This window comes from Hyaena hyaena, unplaced genomic scaffold, assembly GCF_003009895.1.
Source record: "Hyaena hyaena isolate Hyena2069 unplaced genomic scaffold, ASM300989v1 scaffold_34, whole genome shotgun sequence".
NCBI lineage: Eukaryota > Metazoa > Chordata > Mammalia > Carnivora > Hyaenidae > Hyaena > Hyaena hyaena.
Window position 1 is genome coordinate 2,538,866 of NW_024080665.1, and position 21,337 is coordinate 2,560,202.

Here is a 21,337-nt window from a genome sequence, read left to right on the forward strand (position 1 = left end):
GGGGCTCTGCCCCGATCCTGGCCCCTCCGGGAACATTCCCAAACACCCTGGCCCACTTTTTAATAGTTTAGTAGCCACCTGATGGGCCTTTCCCTGCACAACTTATTAATGCTTTTTATTGTGAACGATGTCTAGCTCCCAGGGGGCTACGAGGCCATTTCACGCACATTGTCTCAGTCAGCCTTCCCAGGGGCCCGGGAGGTTAGGATTCTCATCATCCCCAGTTTGCAGATAAGGAAACAGAGGCTCAAGAAGCAAAGGTGCTGTCATGATGCACTGAGAGCTCCATCGCCCCACGCTATGGTGACAGTAGCAGTGGCAGGTAGAGGCATTTACTGAGCACCTGCTAGGTGCCCACCACCCGTCTGGCCAGATCGTCTGAGCCTCGTTGTGGGCGGGGGTCTCCCCTTCTCTCTCCCACCCACCTTGCAGGCCCTGGTGGAGACGGCTGTCTGAAGAGGCAGAGCTGAGGGCAGGGAAGATGACCTTCCTCAGGGACCCCTCCACCTGCTCCCAGGGAACTTGGTAGAGCCCTCGGGCTCTTAGATGCTGAGGTGCCCACGCCAGCACTCCCGGATGTCTCCTAAGGTTTCCACACTTCTAAGCATCCAGTTCCAGGAGTTAGTGGGTCATGCGACAAGAGTGTGGGCTTTTGGAAACCCAGCCCTTTATTAAAGCTGCCTTCAGGGTAGGATATAGAGTCCTTGGTAGACTCCTTTGTTCTAGAATATCACTGTTATCGCTCTCACACTGCGTTTGTTACCCCCATGAAGTCACTGCTTGGGCTGAAGGTATTGAAAGCTTCTGCTAAAATGAAAAGCTGCTCTTTTCTAGACTTCTCGTGAAACACCAGGTGAGTGGTATCGCCAGTAGTGAAGGGTTAGGGTGGACAGACCTCCTTGTTCTGAGCTCTCTTTAGCTGCGGACGCTTTGCATCAGGCAAGTTACTGAATGAGCAGCTCTGGTCAAATAGGGAGAGAGGCATTTGCTGAAGTCCCCAGCATAGGTGGCGGCCTTAGAAGGGCTCCAAGGAGGGGCTGGCGCTGAACAGTCTTTAATGAGCGGCTGGGATTTTGCCAGGTGGAGACATGGAAAGGGCGTTCCGGGGGAGGGCCGTACTTGGCCAAATGCATGGTGGTGGGAGGGTAGGTGGGCTGATGGGGGAGGCAGGTCAGGGGAGGGGACCTACAGTGCTCGTGAGAGGGGGCCGTGGCTGGGGAAGGGGTGGGCTAAGCAAGCCTTGGTGGCTCCAACTTCTCATCAGGCGAGAGCAAGCGAGAGCAGGGCTGGGGCGAGTCCCAGAGCCCGGGGGTCTCCACCATCGAAGCATGGCCAGTCTAACGGGGGACAGACCTGGATCCACACAGGGTGCTCAGGGCTCTGATGAGGTGCAGGGTGAAGCCTGAGGGCTGGAGGTCACCGGGCCTGGTGGTGGGACCCCAACTAGCTGGGGAATCAGGGAAGGCTTTCTGGGGGAGTTATGTAATGCCTGCACTGCACCCTAAGGTAGGAGTCAGCACCTTGAGGAGGGCACTCAGCTGAAGGGACCAGCATGGGCAGAGACTGTGTGCCCTCCTCAGAGAGGGGTTTGAAGCCGAAGAATATGGCGCCCTAACCTGCCCTGTCCCAGCCTCATGGGGTCCCTGAGTGTGCCCAGGCTCCCTCCCTCCACTGCCTCTTGCCCTCCCGCCTCAAGCCTCACCCACTCCAGTTCATCCTTGACCCCTCCAGGACCCCTGTCTGAAACCCCATTGAGGCCCACGCTGTTCCCCTGGTTTGGGGTGGGGGGCGGGGTGGGGGCAGATCAAGACCTGCATGATCCCAGCCCTGCAAGCTCTCCAGCCTCCAAGGGGCGAAAAGGTGAGGCTGGAGGCGTGGGAGGGGGGCCCGGCTGCCTTCTCCGGATGGGGCAGGCGGAACTTCCCGAGATAAGGGCGGCCAACAATGGGGGGCTGTGTGGCGCAGCCTGTCCCCCGGCTAGAGGAAATGAGTGGCCTTCGCACCATTAATCCGCTGCGGCCCACAGCACCCTCTTGAAGGGTGACTGGGACCGCAGGGGAGATGTCTCCAGCACCCACCTGCTGTCCCAGCCAGAGGGGCTGTGTCTGCCACTCCAGGCCCATCTCCTCCCAGGACCATAAATGGGAGAAGAGGGCTGGGGGAGGGGCAAACGGAGGGGGGCTCCTTAGGCTGTGGAAGCGGGGCCTGGGTTGGCTGCCTGACTAAGCCCCGTACTCTGTGGGACCCAGGCCCGTGTTGCACCCCTTCTGGACCCCCTGACCCTCACTGACCCCCAGGCTCCTTCCTTTGTGGCTATTCTGGGAGTCTGAGGATACCACATGCCTGTAATTCTTGTCTTTCTGTCCCCCTCAGGACATGGGCCGCAGGCCACAGGCTTTATCCAAATATGGGGGCTCTGACGTGGGATATTAGGCAGCAAGGAAGGCTGCTCCAGAGAAGTCTGGCCTATGTGGACTGTCATGGCCACTGCAACTAAAGTCAGCAGGGAGAATACATGGCTAACCCGGAGAATACGTACTGTCCCGGGCCTCAGTTTCCCCTTCTACCTCACGAAGGGTGGGACTCGGTAACTGCTCCGTGGAGGATGGGCTGCTGTGGTCAGTGACAATGGAGATGAAACCATGGAGTTGCCGTAAGTCTCCCCACTCCCCGAGTTCAGCCTTAGCCGCTGACCAGCTGTGTGAATCGGGGCAGATCCCTTCTTGCCTTGGGGCCTCGGTCTTCTCGTCCAACAAATGGGGCTCCCTGGTCAGCTAGCTGGTGGGAGTTCTGGGACAATGGGTATAAATGGGACCCTGTGTGCTATGCAGGGAGGGGTGGCCGTCTCTGAAGTGGCCTGGGCTTGGGAAGCCACACCCAGGACCCAATCTCTAGCCTGGGAGTCGGCCTTCTCCGTCCCTTCCCCTCCCTATTTTCTACCTCTCCCTCTTGCCTCCAGCTCTCAGAGGGCCACCCTCAGGGAAAAAGATCAATGCAGGGGACATTCAAAACAATGGACAGGACCCACGGAAGCCTTAGATCACCAAGGCCAGCCTACTCAACGTGCAGATGGGGAAACTGAGGAAACAGAGGCTGAGCGTCTCCCGAAGGCACAGAGACAGTAGGTGGAGGGTAAAGTCTGGAACCCAGATCTGCTTCTCATGCGCCTCCAGGCTCTGGAATGTTAGGGCTGGAAGGGGCTTTGAGGCTCAGTTCGTCAGAGTTCTCTAATTGCTCAGAGCAGGAAACTAGAAAGCGCGAAAGCCTGACCCAGGTCATCCCAAGAGCGGTCTGGGACCCTGACCTCTCAGCTCCAGGACCCCGTGTGGTCCTAGTGCTCCGGTGGCCCATCGGGGTGGGGTGAGCCCTCCTATCTCCCTTACCCTCACCCCTGCGTGTTATCCAAGCTTGCAGGGAGGGAACAGTGTCTTCGAGGACAGAATGGGGAAGAATAACCACCGAAACATATTGGCGGGAGCCCTTCCCACACCATCGGGAGAGTTCTGCTCAGGCCAACCGATGCCACAGCACCCCCTTCTCCACCACCCGCAGCTCCTGCTCCCTTCCAACAGTCCTTCCAGAAAGGAAACATGTCAGCATGAGGAGGAGGAAGCAGGTGGCTGTGTCCTAGGAGCAGTCTGGCTCCATCCCGGGGTCCCTGAAACACCTCAGTGTCTCCCCAGCTGGCCACTTGGGCTGCCACTGCTCCCCAGGGCTCTCTAAGAGCAAAGAAAGAAAAATGACATTTGCTGACTCCTGTGCCAGGCTGTCCCTGTGCATGTGTCTCTTAATCCTTAGCACAGCCTTAGGGGTGGGATTTAATACTCCTATTTTACAGAGAAAAAGCTGAGGTCCAGAGAGGGAGAGTGACTTCCCCAAGGTCACGCAGATCATACAGGGTAAAGTTAAGGCTAAGCCTGGCTCACTGCACCGCACCCCTCTGCCCACTCCCCACCTTGCCTTTAGAAGGTCTACCTTATGTTCATGAAAATATTAAGCTGTGTCTGACCCAGCTGCCTGGCCCTCTCTGGTCCATTAAGAGATTCTCAATGAGACAGGTGGCATGGCCACAACTGCTCTTTCCTTTGTTTCTCTCTGTCAATCCCACGGCCCTTCCCCTGCTTGCTGAGCAGAAGTGAAAAGCTGTGACTGTGGCAGGACAGATGGGTTTTGTGGTGTCATCCACAGGTCCCCCTGCACCCTGCCGATGCCTGTTAGTGGGAGCACCCCGCTATCTCTTCCTACTGCTCAGAAAGCTTCATATGTTTTGGATCTGGGTTCGTAAATTCCTTCTATCTTAGAATCTGCTCTGGCTTCTCTGGAACGTCTTAGACTGGGCTCCCACACCCCCGGTCTTCCCGTCTCAGCTGAGACCCACCCAGAAGGCTTTTTTCTCTTTACGTGTGCTTTTCCACACCTAGCCATAAGCTTCACTCAGGGACAGTGGGTCTGACGGATCTCTGCATCCACAGCACTCAGCATAGTGCCGGGCACATAGTATATGTCACAAGAAAGTTTGTTGAACGAATAGAAGTGATTCCTTGATTTTATCTTTTATCTTCTCTCTGCCATTGGTATGAAAAGGACTTTAAAGGCGGGATACAAGACTAAGATTTTCCGATTGGGTGGCCTCTGACCTTCCTAAGCAGGGTAGCACCTGGAACATGCACATGGTAGGGGACAGTCCATGGCCCTGCCTTCTGGCCAGCTGTTTTAAAACACTACCACCTGCCCAATCATGCCTCCTCTGATCCGGGTTTCTGGCCAGCCAACTGTCCCCACAGTGAAGTAAGTGATGTGTCCCTATTGGACAGGTAAGGAAACTGAGTTCAGAGAGTAGAAGGAACTTGCCCAAGACCACTCAGCTCAGAAGAGGCAAAGCAGCGCCTCCAACCATCTCATCCCAGTGTGGCCCTCTGCCTCCGTCTGGGCCTCTGCTGGGCCAGGGGGCGGCTTCAATGGAGGGCTTTCTTCTAGACAGAGATGGGGATTCTCCTGGCATGAGGAAGTGAGACCCCCATCCCCTGAGGCATGAAAGATGGGCGAGAAGGACATGTGGAGAAGATGCAGTGGGGAGGATGCTGCACTCCACAGAGGCCTCTGGAGACCTGGGCATGGATCAGTCTGGCCCAGGCTTCAAATCCTTTGTTAACCGTTTTGCCCAGAGGCAGGTGAATGGAGCCCAGGGGTGGGGGCGGGCCTGGCTGCAAATGGCCATGTGTGGATTAGGAGGGAAGGTAGGCTAGCAGGATACTAACTAGTTTGGGCAGAAGAGGTGGCTCCTGTGGCCCAAGAGGTAGGGGGGAGGGGGGCAGAGGAAGGGGGGTCTGGAGAGGAGCAGCCACGCTCATCAGGTCATCAGGGTCCATGAGGTAGACCAGGGATGGCGAGCCAGGCCTGAGTGAGGCAGGGGTTCTGCTGAGAGGAAGGGGCCGGAGTAGGTAGGGTTGGGGTGGGAAGGACAATGTGGACGCGTCGCCTGGGGATAGAAGCAGGTGAGGACCAAGTGGCAAGGCGCGGAGTGGGTAAGGAACCTGCAGGAAGGAAGAGTGGGAGCCCAGGGTTGGGACACAGGAAGTCTCTTCCATGGGGCAGGCCAGGGGGAGCATGGGAGTGAGAACAGGAACCTGGGTGACAGGAAGCTGGGGCACCTTCCCTGTCTGGTGGAAGCAGAGTGCCTTGAGGGGTTGAGGGGTTGATGGGAATGGGCAGGGAGCTGACCAGAGCACACAGAAATGCCACCACCACCAAGGCGCCCCATGACGCTGATCAGTACTGTCGCCGCGGTAGTGACCCAGGCAGCCTGACTCCAGCGTTGACTCCAAGCCATTACCTTCTCCTTTTCATAACAGCAAGTGATGCTTAGAGAACTTAGGAAGTGCGGGGCACAGCACCAAGCCTTTTACAAGTGTTAACTTGTTAAAGCCTCATAACAGCCCTAGGAGGCGGCAGCAATTGACGATACTCATGGACTCACGCAGACACACGCGGACACATGAGGACATCCAGATATACGCGGATACACAGACACGCGCTGGTTCTGGCAAGAACCTGGCAAGGAGCATGGGAGGGGTGGGCAGAGGTGGGGAGCAGCGGGATTGGGAAGCCCCTCCAGCCCTCTAGCTCTCCATCAGTTCCCTCCCCACCCCCATTCTCCAGCAGGCACCACACCCCTCTGCTCTGTGTCTCCCTTGGACTGAAAATCCTTTGTTAATGGCTTTCAGACTAGCCTCCCTCAGTCCCCCAACATCCTGGCTCATTCTGCGGTGGGAGTTGGGAGGACTGAGAAGTCTAAGTCCCAGGCCCATGTGGTGGGGGATTCCAGGCCCTCACATCCAGGGTAGGCCGCCTCTTGTCAGGGGCTCCCCCGCTCCTCCATACTCACCTGCAGCCCAAGCACTTCTGGGAGAGGCCCCCCAAGTTGGGTGTGGGCATTTGACCGGAGTGGCTTGAAGAGTTCTGTAGACGTCAAGTTCACGTCCCTGGGCACTGCCCAACTAGCCAGAAGGAGAAAGGGACCTTTGCTGCTGCTGCCTGACCCTCATCACACCCTGCCTCCTCAGGGAGGCCCCCAGAAATCACTAGCTCTCCCCTTCCCCACCCCCAGCCCACCCAATCACAGACTAGAACTCTTTTCAGGGACCCCCCCGCCCCCGGGCTGCAGATTCGATCACATTTCTAATTATTCCTGCCTTGTGTCTAGATCCAATTGTTCCCCATCCGTCTGTCTGTCCACGTGTCCACCCATCCACCCGTTGTACCCATCCTTCCTCCATCCAGCATTTACAGGATAGTGCATCACCAGGCACAGTGTACCCTGTCCCTTCTCTAGGCTGAGGGGAAGTTCGAGCAGGTTAATAGGTATTAATGAGCAAGTTAATAGCCATTAACACAGAATGGGCCCATCTGTGCTCTGGGACAGGCTTCTGTCTCATTTCTAGGGCAGGGGAGCACCGTGAGGCCAGTACTCTGAAGACTTGAAGCCACCTGGTACCTTCTGGGAATTGAAGGATTCAATCTGTGAGGCTGGAGGTGAATGAAGACAATGCTGGGCCAGCTGGGCCTTGGGGGATGGATGAGGGAGCTTCGACTTTGGTCTATGGGAGGTGAGGAGCAGAGGAAGGGTTCCAGTTGGGACTCACAGGACCAGCTCTGCATGGCAGCTGGGGACAGCTCACGCTGACTCCTTCAGGGATATAGAGGCCTTCAGAGGAGAAGATGCTGTTGGAGGTGAGGGCTGAGTCCCATCAGCAGGTGGGAAGGGAACTCAGGTGGCCCTTGAGAGTTGGAATCTGAAGCCATAAGCCAAGAATTAAGCCAAAGAATTCTAGAACATCCATCAACTTGAGCACAGTCCTTCCCCCTGCCTGAGTCCCACAGGAGGAGATTCTGGGCTGGTCCTGGAGAGGAAAAAAGGGACACAGGGGAGAGCATGCTCCTGTTAGCCACTCTGGGGGAGCCCCAAGTATAGAATGGGACTCAGCTGGGAGGCGAGTGCAGAGGGGGCTAGGAAGGGCCCAGTTGTGCAAGGTGTTCACTGCACAAGGTCATCGGGCTGAGGTGGTGAGTGGGAGGTGAAATCCTGGCATGAGGCTGCCTCTTCCCAAATGGGGTACCTTTTTCTAACTTTCACAAAAGCACCATGGAGTCTTGGCGGGGCCTTGGGGCCCTGGGAAGGCAAAAAGGATCCTGAAACAAATAGAGGATGTGAGAAGGCAAGAGCTTAGAGCCTAGTTGAGCCCATCAGTATTCTTCTTTCTCTCTCAAAACACAGCCTGATTTTCCACTGGTCAAGAAGGGGAGATGAACATTTGACGAGAACCCAGGGTGAGGAAACGGGGCCACGACAGAGCCCCTGGCTCATTCTGGAGTCCTGAGCTGACACGGGCACCCAGTAGCCCATGACAGAGCTGTGCGGCTCAGCCAAGAGAGGGGCGCCTGGCAGCGCTGACTCTGAATTCTGTTCTGCCAGGCTGAGCACTGGCAGATGGTTCCCAAATGACCCATTTGAAAGGTGAGGCATCCAACGTGATGGCGGCCACATGTGTGCCTGCCTCCTAGAGGCAGTGCCGGGGGGAGAAGCCCTGAGGTGGGCAGAGCTCTGTGTTAGGCCTGGGCCCCATGTGTCCCTTTGTGGCAGTGGCACATCACTGTCCCCCTCCGCAGCTCAGTGTCCTCCTCTACCCAGAGATGGGATCTGAGGCCTGGCCCAGGTCTCCTCCCGGACCCCAATACTTTACCTCTCACCCCCATCCCCTCACCTGATTTTATTCCCATTTGAATTAGGCAGATGGCGTTAGCCCTATTTGACAGGGGGAGACACTGAGGCTCCGAAACTGAGCCCTCAGACCGTGAAGTGGGCAGGCAGCAAAGTTGGAATCTACTTCCGGAGCCTGCGGCACCTCCCTGCTCCCCTGGTGCCTGGATGTAGCCTTGTCCCCAAACAGGAGGGGGTCCATCAGACAAGAAATCCCTTGGTGAAAATGCGCCCTTCCCCCTCCACGACATCCCTCTGCCACCTCCTGGCTCTCAAAATGCCAGCCGTCACTCCAGCACCCAGACTGGGGCTCTGGAATCTGGGGTGTGGAGGAGGTGGGCGGCTGGAGTTGTTTTTCTGCGGCTCTAAAGACAGAAAGGGGAGCCCCTGCTGGATCTGCACGAAACGTCGGCTTGGAGAGGTTGCAGCCCACCGGCTGCCCCTGGCAACCTGGGATTCCAGCCCCCCGCCCCCCATCCTGTCCCGGGGGACTCCGTCTGCACACCTGGAGCCCCATCCCTCTGGTTCCCGGGGACCAGCTTCACACGCACAGACAAAAACAGCTCCGGTGAGGGCGTGTCTCTGGTTTGGCCTCCCCCAGTGCCTCTGCTTCAGTCTCACACCCCACATGAGGGTAAACCAGTGCTGGAAGGGCCCCAGGCACCCCCGAGGACAGCCTTACTGCTGGAAGGGGAAACTGAAGCTTTGGGAGGGGCCTGGCCTGGCCCAAAGCCGCATGGCCTGAGGATCCTGTTCTATTTCCTCCCCATCTTCTGCCAAGCGCCCCTGCCCTAGCTCAGCCCTCTGGGGCTCCACAATGGGGCTCCCACTTCTCCTGGGATACAGTCCTGGCGTGTCAGGATCGGGTCTGCTGTGTTCCAACCAGGTGTCCCCTAACCGCCACCCCCTCCAGCCAGGCTTAAGCCCGATGTGCACTTTACACATCTTCCCTCCTAGCTCCAGCACCAGCGACCACAGTTACATGCACACCCAGGTCGAAAGTCTCTTGGGGCACATGTCTTCCCAGGTCCAACCACCTATGGCCATGTCATGTGGTCTACCAGTGTTGCCAGAGCCACTGGGATGTGAGGAAGTTCTGAGGAAGGAGTGTAAGCCCCAGGGCTACCATCGCAAGGACAGGACTTCTGACTGTGCAGACCATTAAGCCTGGGTGTCAGAGTTTGCAGGCCCTTGGGCTCACCTAATCCAAACTCTGCCTTGTTAAAGTCAGGAGTGGAGTCCAGAGAGGGCCAGGGACTTGCCTAAGGCCACACAGCACATGTGAGATGATGTCACACAGCAGGGGTATATATACACAGAGGGCTTCACAGTCCACAAGGCATCTTATCCCATTGCCTCATTCAGTCTTCACAATGACTCTTGAGGTGGCCTCTGCTATCCCTGATCTCCAGATGGGTAAGTAGGGGCACACGGAGGAGGCCCCACAGCTATGGAGGTGAAGAGCCAGGGTAGAAGCCATGTGTATCTGAAGCCAAAGTCTTGGGCTCCTATGGTTGCAAACACTGTGGATATAATTAATGTTACTGTAATGTACATTTGACGATGGTTAAAATAGCAAATCTGTTGTTCTATCTATTTTACTAATTAATTTTTATAACTAATAACTCAATGTACCAAAAATAATTGTATACTTTAAACGGGTGAATTGTTTGATACATGAATTATCTCAAATATAAAGCTGTTAATAAGAAAGCCTTGGGCTCCTAGGGGCGCCTGGGTGGCTTAGTCGGTTAGACGTCCGACTTTCGCTTAGGTCATGATCTCGCGGTTCGTGGGTTCGAGCCCCGCGTCGGGCTCTGTGCTGACTGCCAGCTCAGAGCCTGGAGCCTGTTTCAGAGTCTGTGTCTCCCTCTCTCTCTGACCCTCCGCTGTTCACACTGTCTCTCTCTATCCTAGAAATAAAATAAAAATATTAAAAAAAAAAAAAAAGAAAAAAGAAAGCCTTGGGCTCCTAACCAGGTCCCCCTGCAGACTGGTGTCTCAAACGCCTATTGGGACAGTGAGGGGAACAGACCCCGAACAGACATTCTCCAAATGAGGAGGAAGGAGCCTCGCTGGGGAAGCACAGAGCCGTCCCCCTTCCTGGGTGCAGAGCCCTGGCTGCAAAGGCAGAGTAACCTGTGGAGCTTTGTAGCAAGACAAACGCCCAGGCGTCACTCCCTGGACCCACTGCTGATTTCACCACACTGAGACCACTGCCCGAACTCATGGCAGAGGCGGCACCGAGTGGGTTTTGAAGGAAGAGTAGGAGCTATGGTCTGGGGAGGTTTGTGGGAGAAAAGCAGGTCCAGAAAGACGGATCTGTCCGCAAGGGCCCCAGAGGCTGAGGGCTTGGGTGTGGTGTGTATGATCAGACTCCGCCAGCCCCAGAGAGCCATGTGAACCGTGGCTTTGGCACCCAAACCAACAGGGACACCGCAGACGCCCTCCCTGGCACCTTCCCCGCCCTACCTCCCACCATCACCTGAGGCCTTCTCAGCCCATCCATCAGTAGCCTACGTTTACTGGGCGGCCAAGACCGAGCTCCGAACTCGCAGCACTGCCCCTTGCAGTTCTCATCTACCAAGGAAAAGAAGGTGTCCTCCAAGGACACCTGGGACACACTGCTGTGAAATGCTGCTCTGTGGAGAGAGGGGACCCCGAGGTACAGGAGGAGGGGGGCCCAGGCACACGCACCGTCCTCAGTTTTCTCATCAGCAAATTGGGAATAATGCCTTCTGTCCTGCCTGTATTAGAACCATCTTTATTTTATTTTTTTAAATGTTTTTAGTTATTTTTGAGAGAGAGAGAGCATGCGCATGCACATGCACATGAGTGAGGGAGGGGCAGAGAGAGAGGGAGACACAGAATCCGAAGCAGGCTCCAGGCTCCGAGCTGTCAGCACAGAGCCCGACGCGGGGCTCGAACCCCACCACGGTGAGATCACAACATGAGCTGAAGTCAGGCGCTCAACCGACTGAGTCACCCAGGCACCCCTAGAACCATCCTTAAATGCTATGAAGAGACTCGTGATTTCCAGGGGCCAGGGGAGAGGGGGGAGGGCGAGTGCCTGCTTCATGGGTACAGGGTTTCCTTTCAGGGTGATGGAAGTGTTCTGGAACTGAATAGCAGTGATGGTTGTGCAACACAGCAAATGTACCGAGTGCACTAATGGCACCGTCGTGTGTATCGTACACCCGTTTTAAATGAATGGCAGAAACCAGAGGCTGTGAGGACCATGGTGCTAGAAGATGGGGGCAGTCATGACTGCCCGTCGCGGAGCCCCTGCTGACTGCCACACGCGGGGTCCACACAGTGAGACGGTGGTGGGCCTGGGCCAGTCTGCAACCCTCGAGCCCTTCAGAGAAGGGGGAGCTCCTGGAACCGCAGAAGGACAGTGGGCACAAATAGGAGGGATCCTGCTCAGAGGTGCAGGCGGCATCCTACTTTGGGGGGACATAGGGAGCCTATGGTGGCTTGCTGCCCACCTGCAAGCCCCCCTTCTGTCTGGGGGGACCCTCCCCTGGAGAAGTCTCGGTAGAAGGCAGTGCTCCAGGCCTCAGGCTGGTCCCTCTCCCCTCAACTTCACCCCTTCTGGTTTCCAGAGGGTGGCTTGGGACCCAGGCTTGCCCAAATTAGGTGCCCTGCCAGGGCTTTGCATCTTGAAGTGACCTCAGTGCTACAGAGGTGGGGGGGGTGGGGGGGGGCAGGGGTGGAAGGAAGAAAGAAATGAGCAAATTTATTCATTCAAGAAATCCTAGGGGCACCTGGGTGGCTTAGCCGGTTAAGCGTCCGTCTTTCGCTTAGGTCATGATCTCACAGTTCGTGGGTTCGAGCCCCGCGTCGGGCTCTGTGCTGACTGCCAGCTCAGAGCCTGGAGCCTGTTTCAGAGTCTGTGACTCCCTCTCTCTCTGACCCTCCCCTGCTCATGCTGTCTCTCTCTCTCCTAGAAATAAATAAAACATTAAAAAAAAAAAAAAAAGAAATCCTAACTGAGCACTTACTCTACACCAAGTACAGAGTCAATGAACGAATGAGTGGGGAATGAATGAATGCATGGGATGAATGAATGAATGAGTGGGAAAATCAGTGGGAGGGGTGTATCCCAAGACCTGGCCTTTGGTGAACCTCAGGGGGCTGCCAGGTGGGGCCAAGGGCCTGGCAGGGGACCCCGGGGGGGCGTGTCGGTGAGCAGTCTCTGCTTTAACGCACGGGTGTCCACCGGTGTTCTCTTTCAGAGGCCAGTCAGGGGGTCTGAGCCCTGACAGGCCTCTGGCCCATAAAAGCCCTGATTTATGCTGTAGCTGCCCGCCGCCTGTGCTGTCGCCGGTGCCTTGTTTATTTATTTGCGATAGCCAGGTTGGGGTCTGGCTCCTCCGTCCTTCTCCGCACCACGTGCGCCAGCCCCACAGGGAGAGGACGACAGATGCCTCGGAATTATTTTGCATGAAATGGCAGCGGAAAACTATTCGGCCTGCATTTGATCTCACCTCTCACTACGGGATAATTTGTTATCTTGAAATGTGCGGCAGCTGGAGGCCTAGAGGAGGAGATGTTCCCGGGGAGGTGTGGGTGCCCCCAGGCGGGGGTGGGGGTGCTGCTGGGCAGAGGCCGAGCGCTGCTCCTGCCACCCAGGCCTGGCTCTGGCCCTACCGATGCCCCTCAGGATGCTGGGAGCTCATGGGCCTTGGTTTCTCCGTCTGTGTAATGGGGATGAGACTACTGAGCTCCCAGAGCCATCGTGAGGACAGAACGAAGTCGTTCACAGAAAGCACAGTAAGTGCCTGGCCCACAGCGAGATTCAATAAATGTTTGCTCTTATTCCTGGAAGACATGATTGTCCAAGGGAGGTTTTAAAGAGTGAGTAGAAGTGAACTGGGAAACGTGGTATGTTTTCCAGCAGAGCAAGAGCTGAGACACGGAGGGGAGAAGAGAGGCGTGATTCGGTGTGGCCAACACACAAACGGAGGCCGGGAGCAGTGGGCCAGGACGCTGGGGCCGGTTAGGAAGGGTCGTGGTGCCAGGGCAACGTGTGAGCTGGGGAGGGACATGCTCCTCTTCTCCCTTTAGAGAGAGCGCGGGGGCAGGGAGGAAAGCCTGCCGGGACGAAAGGCCCTGGAAGTGCTCCCTAGGGCTGCCTCGATGGGCTGGCTCAGAACAAGGGCAGTTTATCCGTCCTTCAGTCAATGAGGAGCCGAGGCGCCCTGGGTCCCAGGACCCTTCCCTGAGGAATGCTCTCTCCTTTTGTGGACAATACTTGGAAGACTCAGCGAGCCCCGGGGGATGAGAGGAGGGTAAGGCAGCACCGACCAGCAAGTGAGGAAGGCTGAGCACTACAGCTCGCAGTGGGGACATGAGGCCTGAGCTGGGGTGGGATGGGGAGGACGGGTGGCTCTGAAGCGCTTGGAGAGGGACGATCTCAGAACTGGTCCTTCTGGGTGCAGCCAGGCCAGAGGGTGAGCGCAGCTTGGCTGCAGGGAGAGCTTGGGCAGGATGGACAAGGCAAGTGAGTGAAGAGAGAGGAGAGCAGACCAGCCAGGGGCTGCTGGGGGCCAGGGAAGTCCCTGGGGTCCCTGTGGGAGGGCCTGATCAATCATCCCAGCTGCCCAAGGGGCACAGGATTGGAGGGACCTCTTTGGAAGGCCCTCAGTCTCCTCTCTGCAGCCTTAAAGGCAGAGTCATCGGGATGTGACTTCTATCTGTGCCAGAGCAGAGGCCCAGAGCGGACAGAGACATCTCCCAAGGTCGCACGAGAGCCCACAGCAGACAGGCGACCCGAACCCAGGCCTCCTCCCTCCCAAGCCACCGTTCTTCCACTACCCCAGCTGCTCAGTTGCTTCCTACACCGGCCACGGGGTTCTCTAACGCTGCCCCACCTGGGACACGGGACAGGGAAGTGGTGACATCCGTGGGGAGGAAGGACGGGAGGACCGCCTCTGCTGGGGGTCCGGTTGCTAGAGGTGAGGCATAAAAATGCCTATGGAATCAAAAGGAAGGTCCACTCTTTCACCCCGGGGCAGGGCATGTAGCCTATAAAACCAAGAACTTCAAGGGTGATCAGAGACAGAGATGGCAGTGGGAGGGGGTGCTGGAGTTTGGAGCCCTCTGGAAGGGTGAGGGTACAGGAGGGTATGTCTGGGTGGAAGGGCTTAGGGCAATGGGCACAGGTGTGTGTGTGTGCGTGTGTGTACGTGCGTGTGCGTGTGTGTACGTGCGCGTGCGTGTGTGCACCCACGCATGCGTGCATCTAGAGGACACTGCCCCCAAGGAAGAGAGCAGTAAGAGAAGAAGGAGGGTTTTACTAGTGGGGAAGTCTCTGGAACTGTGGACAAAGCTGAGGGTGGGTACGGCTGCAGTGAACTCAGAGACAAGACCCAGTGGGGTTAAGTGTCTCTCCCAGTTTTAAATTGCAGTAAATAAGCTACTAAGACTCTCAGGCAGGCTTAGGCCAAGATGATTATTCACCTTAAGGGCATGGTGTTCCGTGGAACCCCTGGCAAGGGTGACGGTTAGAAAAGCAGTCCAGACCTGAGGAGGTGAGGCCAGGGTGCTTCTCGTCACTGCCACTCTCTGCAGCTGGCTTCCTGGACTCCTGGGGCAGGACAGATGCCCCCAGCCCTCCCTTCACCTGTCCCACAATATCAGCCTCACTGGGCGGGCTGAGAACTCGGGCTATGAACCCCAACCCCCCCCATTCAGCCAGAGGGCAGGTGATTGGGCCACCGTGGGTCACGTGTGTCCGGAGAGCCAATCAGGAGTCAGGATCACCGTTGGGTCAACATGGCCGCCTGCACCCCGCTGTCGGAGTGACCCATGGGGCCTTCTCGGAGACCTAGGCCCACCCCAGAAGGTATCTGCATACCAGCAAATGGCAAAGGTCAATCAAATGAAAAGGAGAAAACCAGTTCACAGGGATACAAAAGGAGTATAAATGACACTTAAAAAAGCAAAACAAAATAAAAGCTGGTCACAGAGGGAATACAAGTATGAAGGAAAAAAACACCAGACACTCCAAAGCGCTACCACAAGGCATCCGGGCGCACAGGAGAGACCTTTCCAGAGCTGGCCTTCCATGCTGGTAGCGGAGGGGAAAGGAGCAGGGAGCAGAAGGCCTGCGGGTGCCATCCCTGCCCACCCCACCCACTACTGCGCCCTCTGGTGACCTGCCAAACGGGGCGCTAATCAGCCTCCCGGGGCGGTAGTCAGGACTCAATGAGAGAATGCATTTTTTGTTTTTAATTTTAGGGAGAGAGAGTGTGTGAGTGGGGAAAGGGCAGAGAGAGAGAGAGAGAAACTTAACCCTCTCCATGCTCAACACGGACCCCAACTCCGGGCTCGATTCCACGACGCTGGGATCATGACCTGAGCCAAAACCAAGAGCTGGGTGCTCAACCAACGGAGCCACCCGGGCACCCTGAGGGAATTCACTTTAATAAGGGGTTGGCCCAGGACCCAATAAACAATAAGCACTTGGCATTTGCCAGCTCTCTCCACTTCTTCCCTCCTAAACCGGAGTCCTATGGACTTGAAGTAAAGGATCTGCCCGCTTGGTGAAGATCGGCCGGAGGGCTTCTTACCTCCTCTTACGGGTATCAGGGCCCGGCTTACCCTCAGCGGCTATTTACCCCCGAAGCCAGAAGCCCATGAGTGAGTGCAGACGGTTGGCCAAGGGTCCCCGACTGAACGTTGCTTGTGCCTAAACCAGCACCCTGGGAAGTGCCAAGGGCCCCAATAAGTCCAGCTGAACATGCCTGTGTCACGCGTCCCAGCGTTCCTGTTGCTGATCTCGAAGCCTTGTTTCGGGGGCGGGATCTCTCCACCCGCTGTGTTCTCTGGGGGCCGCAGGGCCGCAAAGCCCTCTGTGGATGTTTGTCTGGGTGACGTCAACACAGGCCTGGAGCCGCTCTCCCACACGGGCTGGCTGCAGGCTCAGGGGATGGAAATTCCATCTGCCTGGGTCTCTGAGGGAGGGCCGCTTGCACAGGCCTGGGAACCACACGCCCCTCGGGGAGCCCTGATTTCATCCTTTGACCCCTCTCTGTCCCTCTAGCCTGGGGCGGCTTGGGACACCCAGTTCCTCCTGGAAATATCTGTTTGGGTTTGGTTTGGGGTTGGAGTTTGTTTCCATTCAAGGCAACTTGATCCCAACCCGCTCCCCCCCCACTCCCCCCCATCCCTGCCCCTCTGGAGGGGCCTTGACTTTGCTGACATGCTGACGGGGCAGGCTCCTTCAGACCTCCCACTGAGGGCACAGGAGGTTCAGTGGACTTTGATGTCCTGACAAGAGCCCCCCCTGCTTCAACCCCCTCTCCCCTAATATGTAAATAAGGAGGAGACTGTGAAGCTAATGCCACCCAGTGGAGTAAAACAAAACAAAACAAAAAAAGAAAACGGCCTTAGGGAGACAGAAGCGTGGGGTAGAGTCACCTCTTGACCAATTTCTTGCTACTTGACCCAGGAGAGGGCAACCAGCCTCTCTGGGATGGGGCCCAAATGACAGCATGAGTGCCTGACCTGTGAGAAGGACATGTGGCAGATGGAGCCGGTGACCACTGCCATGCCTGCCCACGCATTGGGAATAGTCTGGGTTTGTCGTGTGCCATGGGGCCCGTGGCCCACGCTGTGTGGTAGGTTGAAAAGTGGATACATTTGAGCCTGCCCTCAGGAAACTATAGGATCAAGTCGTGGAGGAATAAACGGAGTCGCAGAAAGGAAAGGCATGGCCGGAAGCTGGCGGGGAGTGGGGGAGCGGCTGGGGGCTGGGAACTGAACCCAGAGTGTGGCTCTCTGTACTCCACAGTGGAGGAAACTGAAGCTCAGACAAGTATACAGATGAGTCCCAGACTCCCTGTCGGGGGCGGGGGGGGTTGGGAGGAGACTCTCAAGAAAGCCTTAGCCAGAGGCCCCTCTGTGCCCTTCCCTAGCAGCCCTGTGATCAGAGTCCTCTGCTCAGTGACTCGTGGCCTCAGCCCGCCTTTGTCCCCAGGAACCAGTTTCCCTGCCCAGCACCTCCGCATCCCATCAGGTCACCAGAGCTTTTCAGGGAGCCCAGCGCTGTTCAAGCCCACATGCGCCTCACATTGGGAGAAAAGGCTAGCAGTTTAGTGACCACCTAAAATGACCCTGTCCTTTCTCCAGTGCGACTGGGGGGCAGAGAGGCTGAAGGAGCAGCGGAGTTGGGATCAGACTCGGGCCCGCCTGTCACCGCAGTCTTCTTCCCAGCACTGAGGACATTGGGCTGTTGTGTAGGGCAGAGGCCTTGCCCGGGAGGCCCACAGCCTTCCCCACTTCTCACTTGCTGTGACACTGGATGGAAGCGTTTTCATGGCATCTTAAACAACACACATTTATTTCCCACCATCCTGGAGGCCGGGAAGTCCAAGATCAAGGTGCTGGCTCATTTGGTGTCTGGTGAGGGCTCTCTTCCTGGTGTGCTGATGGATACCTCCTTGCTGTGTCCTCCCTCACATGCTGGAGAGAGAGATCGTCTCTCTTGTGTCTCTTCTCATAAGGACACTAATCCCATTCACGAGGGCTCCACCCTCATGACCTAATTACCTCCCAAAGGCTCCACCTCCAAGTACCTTCACCCTGGCAATCAGGGCTTCAACATATGAGTGGGGGTGGGGGGAGGTACAGCAAACATTCAGTCCATAGCACATGGATCTTGCAAGAGATGGGTTCTTGGGCCCAATCTGACGCCTTTGGCAATAGTGTGCTGGGAATTCTAGGGTTCCATAGGCAGAGTCCCAAGTCATAAAAGCATGTGTGGCTTTAACATAATGTAATACTAAGATATCATTATTGTGGCTTGCTGTGATGCGATGATGATAGGGTTGCAGCATTACGTTAGCCTGAGATTCCAGTATCCAGTGATTCTGAGCTCTTAGAATTCTGCATTCTCCTGAGAGTTTGGGCTCTGAGGAATAGGAAAATCCAGCTGGGGTGGCACCATGGTGGGAGGAGAGTAAAGAGGCAGCTTTTTCCATCCTACTGACTTTCCTAACAATGACGAGCAATGTGTTGTTTGGTTTTCATTGCGTTCGAAGGAAAGCACTGGGCTTGGCCAAGCCACATCAGAGTGTGAGTTCACCCATGCCCGGGGCAGGACAGCCCATGGAGCCGGAGGAGGAGGAGGTGGAGGAGGAGGAGGAGGGGAGGGGGGACAGAGGCGGCATCATCCTCTCAGGCTGAAGGCGGCCAGCACAAGGATCTGTGTCGTGCCTAGCCTGTGAGGGACACCAGGGCCTTGTGTCACTCTCTTCTGGTCCCCATACACCATGTCAGGAATGGCAGGGACAGGCAAGGCAGATGAGAACAGTGGGGTGATTGGATGAAAACAAAAGCACAGGATGTAAAGACAGTCAGGGAGGGCTTCCAAGAGAAGATGATCTCTGAACTGGAAGATGAGCAAGCAAAGGGTGCCTACGAGGCTGAGGAATCACAGCTGACTCCGTGTGGCTGTCACCTAAAATGAGAAGGCAGGACGTGGTGACAGTTGGGGGCGCTGCTTCGTCAGGGCCTTGTCTGCCATGCTGAAGACCTTGAACTGAACTCTGAGGGCAGCCGGGCACCAGGAATGGTTTTTGTTGGTAGAGGGAGGCCACTGGGTATCCTGAGAGTGTCACAGATGAAGCGCCCAAGATCGTGGGATCCAAACCCTACTGTACAGTTGAACAGGCATTGGTAAGATTGATCCCAACCACCCAATGCGTCAGCTCAGAGCCAGGAGACCTCCTGGCACCTCTCTTGCCCAAAGATCCCGACACAGGTGGCCCTGGCAAATCAGTGAGGCTCCCCTGGAAACCGGCCACGTCTTGGCACCCCTGGCCCAGACCCTAGCATGCAGGCCTTTCCTTTGGTCACAAGATCCTGTGTGCATCTCCTTGCCTCACGCCCAGTGGGCCCCATAGAGGCTGCCGCAGCTGGTGGGGCCGGGCTTCCCAGTCTGGGCCCTAAGGAGAGCTTCTATGCCTTCACCAAGGCCCCGGGCAAACCGGGTTCAGATGGCAGATGGGCAGAACCCGAACCATTTTTGGTAAAGGGGAGAAGAGAGCAGCAATGCAGTATAACTGTAGCACAGAGCTGAGTGGCGGAAGCAGCCCAGAGAGCCGCGGGATGGGTTGTGTGGCTTGTGCGTGTTTCACACGACAAAGCATGCCTGCCAGGGTCCTACAATCCCAAGGCCATGCACCCTGTCCCCTCTCCACTCAGAGCCAGGATGAGGAGGGCACGGGTGGGAATACGCGGCTCAGAGGCCAGGAAAAGAAGTCTGGGGGAAAGAAATAGGGGTATGTCTCAGAAAGGAGAGTGGAACACCACTCAGCAAAAAGGGAGGACTCAAGATGCACGCAACAGCTGCGATGGGTCTCAAGGGCACGACACTGAGGGAAAAAGCCAGTCTCACGGAATCACACGCTATTTGGTTCCATTTACATGGCATTTTGAAATGCGGAAACGACAGAGATGGAGAAGAGACGAGTGGTTGTTAGGGATGGTCAGGTTGGATGGAGGGCATCTGGCGACACAGGTGGGACCAGGAGGGGCAGGCAGGTGTCCAGAGGATTGGGGACTGTGAGAGATGGAGAAAGCGAGAACAGGGAGGCAGGGGGGGTGCCAAGAGCCCGTGTGGGGGGAGGGTGGATGCGACTGTACCGAGGGAGAGCTTTGTGGCGATGGAACAGGTCTGTATCTTGACTATGGTTGTGGTGACACGGTCTTCACGTGGGATGAAATGTCACAGAGCCACGCACATGCATCCTATCAGCGGCAGTGTCCTGCCTTTGATGTTGAACTGAATGATCTAAGATATAGCCATCGGGGCAGATTGGCTAAGGGTACACAGGTCCTTTCTGTACTAACTTCATAACTTCCTGTGAATCTATGTTTCAAAATAAAGTTTTTTTCTTTTAAAGAATCAAATGACTATATTTGTGAGGGTCTATTTGTGGGCTTTCTTTTTCTTTCTTTCTTTCTTTCTTTCTTTCTTTCTTTCTTTCTTTCTTTCTTTTTTGTTTTGCTTACTTGTTTATTTTTGAGAGAGAGCGAGGGCAGAGGAGGGGCAGATAGAGCATCCCAAGCAGACTCCCTGATGTCAGTGCAGAGCTCGACACAGGGCTCGAACTCACAAACTGTGAGATCATGACCTGAGCCAAAATTAAGAGTCAGACTCTTAACCAACTGAGCCACTCAGGTGCCCTTATTTGTGGACTTACTACCCAGCTCCATTGATCTATATGTCTATCCTTTTGCGATTAACATTTAGTCTTGATTACTGTAGCTATATAGTAAGTCTTGAAATCAGCTAGGTGATTCCACCCACTTTATTATCCCTTTCCAAAATTGCTTTATTCCAGTTTCTTTGCCTTTCCCTATAAATTTTAAAATAACCTTGTCTATACTTACAAAGAAAAAAGCCTTGCTGAGATTTTGATAGGATTTGAGTTAATCAACTCCCTATGAATCTATAAGTATTTCAAAATAAAAACTAAAAAAAATTTTAGTATTATTTTTAAACAACAGATATTCTTTTTAAAATTTTTTAAAATTTTTCTATTTTTTGAGAGAGAGGGAGTGAGAGAGCGTGCATGAGTGTGCGTGTACAAGCGAAGCAGAGGAAGGGCAGAGGCCCCACATCGGTCTCTGTGCTGACGGCTGGGAGCTCAGAGCCTGTTTCGGATTCTGTGCTCTCTGTCCTTCTCTGCCCCTCCCCCCTCATGCTCCATCTCTCAAAAATAAGCAAACATTAAAAAAATAAAAGTATTTTCCTTAGGCTTTAAGGCAAAAGGCACGACTTAGAAACAATTGTTTTACTCCATTCTTGAGCTTTGCAATATGTTAGGGCTCATCATCAAATACAAAATACTTTTCCTGGTAATGCGGCAATGGATACACCCTCCCACACTTCCATCCCTGTGGGGTGAAATCAGAGTCCTGCCTTTGTGCAGAGGTCACCATGCTGTCGGTGTGAGCCAGGCCAGAGACCCTGAAGCAAACCTGTGACCTTGTGGTGGCCACCTTAGTCGGCCAAGCCCTTCCCAGAAGCTGGTCTGCCCTGACCTTCCCAGGGGACTGGCCAGA